Source organism: Rhea americana, unplaced genomic scaffold (assembly GCF_003343005.1).
Source record: "Rhea americana isolate MKP2758 unplaced genomic scaffold, rheAme1 scaffold_66, whole genome shotgun sequence".
In the NCBI taxonomy this organism is placed as follows: Eukaryota; Metazoa; Chordata; class Aves; order Rheiformes; family Rheidae; genus Rhea; species Rhea americana.
Window position 1 is genome coordinate 2,302,285 of NW_028186823.1, and position 6,156 is coordinate 2,308,440.

A 6,156-nucleotide genomic window follows, 5' to 3' on the forward strand; every position below is an offset into this window, starting at 1 on the left:
CAAAATTAGCTATGGTAATAGCTAAATGGTAAGAGAAGATGCAGCCCAACTCCTGTCTCATTTTACCATGAGAACGTTTTAGATTTACCATGATTATACTTTACTACTGGTTATTCTGTCATAAAAGTGCTAAATGAGAAATGATTGTCTAATCTCCCTTTGCTTAAACAACTTTTCTTCCTCTCAAGGGAAAGCTTATTCTGTGATATATATTCCCTTATTTACTCAGATCTTTTCCACAGAAAGAAATTATCTGTCTTCCAGGCCTTCCACTGGCATGCTTAAATAATCAAGATCTTTCTATCACCTCTTCATTTTCTTCTTTTATCAATCTCACCAGAAATTATTGAAACTACAAGGCATAAGTACTAACAAAGCAATCAGCAATCAACACTTGATGGCTTCTTTAAAGCAAAATTTGGACTTGTCTGGCAGTACCAGGGACTTACTGGGTGAGAGGCCAGATTCACTTTGATCTCCTTTAACTGTAATGGATGAATAGCTGAACAGAACTGATTGATATTTTGCCTTAAGTTTATACATTTTTAGAAGACTAATTGTTACCAGTGTTCAGCATGGCTTAGGTGCTTCAGTGCATATAAATTTGTTACTGTCTCAGAAATGAGAACAAGAAAGCCTCTCGGAAGGTGAGGCTATCCGGTATGGTGAAAGTAGCCAAACCAGCAGCTCTCACTTAAAGAATGGAGCTGTGTCACCGCCAGAGGTAAGGGGCCCACTCTGAAGGGACTCTGAGGGGAAAATSCTGTAGGAGGTAGGTCTGCAACCATGGAAGTTAAGAGGTCTCACTTAATTCAAAAGGAAAAAAAAAAGGTACTTTCTTGTCACAAGCCTCTACTACTTTACTTCATATTGTAAGTTTATTATTCCTGTGCCAAAGACATGAAACTAGACCTTTATTTCCTTTTCTTTTCATGAGGAAGGAAAGGATTCTTTGGGGAAATATAGATGGGAAACTCAGACATATTGTTTGCAAATTCATGGGTATATTTTTCCCCAGGAAGAAAACTCCAAAGTGCTTTATACCACTGCTTAGTTTGTTGGTGTCTCGTGCACAAACAAGGTGGCTCCTGGAGAGTATCACACAACTCTGGACTCACGCGACCTCTGTGGGAACTGTGAGCATCAGAAAGATTATGCAGAAAGGCATTTCATACTTTTCCCTGAGCATAAGCTTCTTGGGCTCTTTTGTTTTGTTTTGTTCTGTTTTGCTTTTAAGTGCTTTTAATAAATCCCAAGACCTGTCATCACCAGTGCAAGCATTAGACCAAACAAATGGGAAGGATCRTAAGAAATTTGATCAAGAAGAACAAAAGAACAGTGTAACTGGAGGGTTACTGCTCTGCTTGTGATGTTTTAACTTTTGTGACTGGCARAGGCTTAGTTTACGCTAGGATTTCCTGCATGATTTACAAAGCAGGAGTGCAACCCTTCATATTCATTCTGATAGATCTCCCCCTTCATCCATCAGGTGCTGACAGTGCTAATCTGTGAAGAATTAGTGACCTAGAAGTTCAAGTCAGCTATTCCCTTCATCTATCTATAACATTATTCRTGGAAATTGCATATTATAGGTGCCAATAAATGTCAGTGTGCAATGTGAACAAAAATGATTGATTGTCCATTTTTGCATGAGAAAGTCTTTTAGAATAAAAAGCTCCATTATCAAATTATTGGCATAAAAATGGAAATATAGATAATGGAGTCTTCTGTTAAGAACTTGATTTTTGATAGCTAAATTGTTACTGTTCTCCTTTCAAATGGCACTATTTGACCGGAATCAGCTGGCAGCACTTATATCACACCATAGATGATGCATATCTCCAAATCAGATTATAGTTTCATGCAAGGTACCTGATTCCTAAACAGAATGAAAGCATACCTAGTGTGTACCTGCAGAGGATCAGCTCTGCCCAATTCAGAAATGAATTGGCTTAGCAGCACAGCATAGGCCCAAGAAAACACACTGACTTTGGAGAGCCAAAAATACCTCTGATTGGCTATTTTCTGATTGAACTTGGGAATATCTTTTGCCTCCAGCTGACCATTTCAAAGGGTCCTAACTAATGYAGCTATTGAAACTATGAGCTAGAATTGATGTGCACAGCACAAAGACAAGACATAAATCTTCATTCCTTCCATGAAGAACAGCAGCATATTTTCTCAGATAGCAAATATATGAGGTACTTTTACTATACAGTTCCAGTGAGTTCAGAAACATAGGTTTTGCCTTTTTCCCTCTCCATGGCTGCAAAATACACAGACTGAAGAAAAATTGTTCAAACAACAAGAAAGATCAATAGTTCCTTACATTATTTTGTTCTTTCAAAGTCTGAATTATAACAAAACAATGAGACTCTGCTGACTAGACCTTGCAGTCACTCAACTTTTTTTTCCAGTAAATTGGTTAACTAATAAAACTGTGGAACAAGAGATAAAATACTTGCACTAACTAGTGAATGTAGTATACCAATTCTCTTTTTTTTTTTTTTTCTCCCTGAAGCATCCTTTTGGGCTCCTGATGATATTTGCTACCTGCTATATTTACATCTGCTTCTATTTGAGAGGTTCCTACTCTGGGGGAAGCACAATTGCCTCCAGGCAGGGCTTGCTCTGAGGTAGTGCTCTTACTTTAGGGGTCTCTGTGGTCCCCTGCAACCTCCTGGCCCACAGCTTCCCCTCTGCAGGTTTGGAACCCATTTCTCTCTGTTTTGTCAGAAGTTATTTCTGACAGAATGAGTTTGATGTTTAAAGTCCCTGTCCAACAGACATCTCTTCAAAATCCTGTTTGAACTGGAGTTAGGTGAAACTGTTCTTTGAGTACAATTTAAACATCAATGTAAAGAGTTCATAACTTGACAAGGAGAAATACTTAGTAGAGACTTACAGCTCCAGAGATGCCAGATGACTGGTCATGACAATTTTKGGGGGATAACTATAGAAGAATACACAAGCATCTCTCCCATACTGAGCTATGGGTTCCCTCTCACAGTAGCTGGCATGGGTTACAGGATCTGGCTACACATTGTCATAGCACAACTTGCTACCCAGAGACCCTAGTGGAAGTGGATTTATTCAGGCTGTTGTGGAAGAGTCATTCAGGACTTCAGCTGTGAACTTCTACCTTCTCCTTACCTTTACTATTACCTTGTTCTGATGTCTTGCATTACCATAAAATCTTAGCTATCTGGAAGCATGTAACACTTGTATGCTCAAGTGTTATGCTCATTTTCACAGTCTTTTGTCASTGGTAAAACGTTATTTCATGGTCGAATAGGAAAACAACAGAAAAATAGGCATCAGAAGAGCACAGAAAATGAGCTTGCAAACAGCAGGTACATTTCATATGMTGAGAGGCTGTCCTTGAGAGGACCTTGGAGGTCCTTGAAAACCAGGAGGGATATTTAAAACAGTAATTCTATAGATTTGTTGTATTTCCCTATTGATAAACGCTTCACAGGTCCCAGAAAACTGGGTTTAAGAGGTAATAGGACAAACCTTAACTTCTCCTGAAATCCAGGACAAGGCAGAAGATAGAACTAAGATCTACCGAAGGAAAATTGTTTGATTAGCATATCCCAAGGAAACATTCACGTATCAAAAGGAGAGTAGTCTTAATGTGTTCACGTATCGATAGTTGCAGTAAGGAGAGGCTCAGTGTAGACTATGTCAGAGTGGCACTATTCTGCAATGTCTCTTGAGTGTGTACCAAGGTAGTTTAATGTGGAAAGGTAGGAGGACTGTGACAATACATGGTAGGAAAGTGATTCTTCATTATTAGCTGTAAATATATGGTTTGATTTGTGCTTTGTTTCTGTGATGACTTGGAAAGCTATTTTTAAATACGTAGTGGGAATTGGTGTGGGACAGCAGAAGGAAATGTAACAGAATACTTTATATTTTTAATATTTAACCCAAAATTAGTCCCACAAGAATGACTGAGCTTTCTCAGCTCTACCTAGAAAGATTATTTGTGTCTGTGTAGATTCCAAATTTAGCAGTAAATAGAGCTGTGCATACACAAGTGTGTACACATACACAGCACTACTCAAAACACAACTCCTGTTTCACAGCCCAACAGTCCGGGATTGGCAGCAATGATTTTATTTATCATCACTTTGAAATTAGGGCTTGAAGAATGAAATTTACATTTTCTTAATTAGGTCCCCTAAGAACAGCAAGTAGTCAGACATTGCTTTTAAGTTCTAATCAGTAAGCAATGGTTCATCTTATTGGATTTTAAGGCAGCTTCAAAAATCTTTTGGAGGAAAAGGATCTATTGAAAGTATAGAAACAAATCCAGTCAGGAAAGATAGAATGTCATATATCCTTCAGTCGTAAGAGCTAAGAAAATGGGATGAAGAGGTGTCTTTGCTGCAATTAAGACCTTTGGGGAAAGAGGCTAGTGAAAAGATAACTGTATTGAAGAAATACATGAATCGAAGTGGTGACTCAGAGAAATAAATATTGTCAGTTCTCTCACCACCCTGCAACTCAAGTCACAGTCCCTGAATGTGGCCAAGAGGACTGTCTGACTACATGGTAGATTTTAGGGTGGGCRTATTCTTCTACCCAAGGATAATTTGCAGAACATCCGTACAGCTTTTTCATGGCTGCTACTGCTTTTTCCTTGATTTGATACTTGTTGCAATACACAGAATTCTTTCACATTTACGTGGCCAGAATCATCTGTTTTAGGTAATTATGTCACCCACAGCATCTGTGTCCTGTTTTGCCCTGACACCAAAATGGTAACAAATACATTCAAGAAAGGAACTATGTACAAAAAAAGATACGAACATTTTACTAATCTTAATAATATTATTAGACCGACAAATGATTGTGATAAGATCATTCAACTGTTAAATAAAGAAGCTTCCCAATATTTAACTGAATATGTGTGAAGCTTTACGGTAAGAAATACATTTTACTTGATCCTGATCTTATTACTGAAGACAAAAAACTGATACATTTCAGCTGTGGTGTACTTCCTCATGGAAAACATTCCTAGCATTTCTATAGAATATCTAATTTATTTTGTTCATGCAAATTCTCAAAGATGGCATTGTRAACCTCCAAGAAACACTGCTTACACCATCATATGTTCTGAACAAGATGTAATTGACAAAATTTTCTGGACTCATGTACATTAATGCAGTTATAACAAACAAAGAATGTGTCTAAAGTTTATCCTCTGTCCAACACTATTTCCTACCCAAGCTGCCAAGCTGTTTCTGTTTTTTTTTTTTTTTTTTTTTTTTTTTTTTTTTTTTTGGAATATTTGACATGCATAACATATAAAGCAATCTAGAAGAAGCATATCTAGTAAAAAATGAAATATTCATGTATCTTATTTTCTATTTCAATTTCTAGTCATTAGAATCTCATCTCTGTTATGCATATGTATATACTAATGCACATATACATATATATATACACACACAGACTTGTCTTCAAATCTTAAATTATCTCTTTCTCTGCATATGTATGTATGTATATCATCATCATATGATTACAGATCAGATGCAAGATCATAACAAGACAGATTTTTTTTGACGAATTCTTTGTGATCTAAACCTAAAAGTATTTGTTTCTAAAAAAGTATTTCAGTTGAATGAAAGTGTAATTACTAAGGCTTGCCATAAGACACAGGGCTTAAAATATGTRTCTATAATTTAGCCTTCCACCTCAAGTAGAAATTTTGAGAGATAAAGTGGCCATTTTAAACAAAGTAACAAAGTAAAGTAAAGCTGATGCTATTTCTGATGAAGGAAGATATATTTACTGAGTAGCTAAGCTTAACTGATAACAAGGAAGTAGAGCTGGCACAGTCCATCAGAACTCTAACAATTTGAATCGATTTAATCAGGGTGAGCTGTCATACAGTGCAATGATTTTATGGTCTTTTAGTGTGTCAGCAGAGAAGCTTTGCACTGAAGTTCTCTGGTATTTCCATATCAAGGAAATCATCCTAGGCTAGGATGTTAATGTCTATAGAAGCTAAAGCGAAGTTCCRAGGAGAATCATTAAACTCCTGCAAAAGCAGCATTCACAACGGCCTCTCATTCCATTCTGTCCTGTTGTCTAAATTTTCTGTATTGTACAATAAATTAAGAACCATTGAAGTGTGTATTCTCT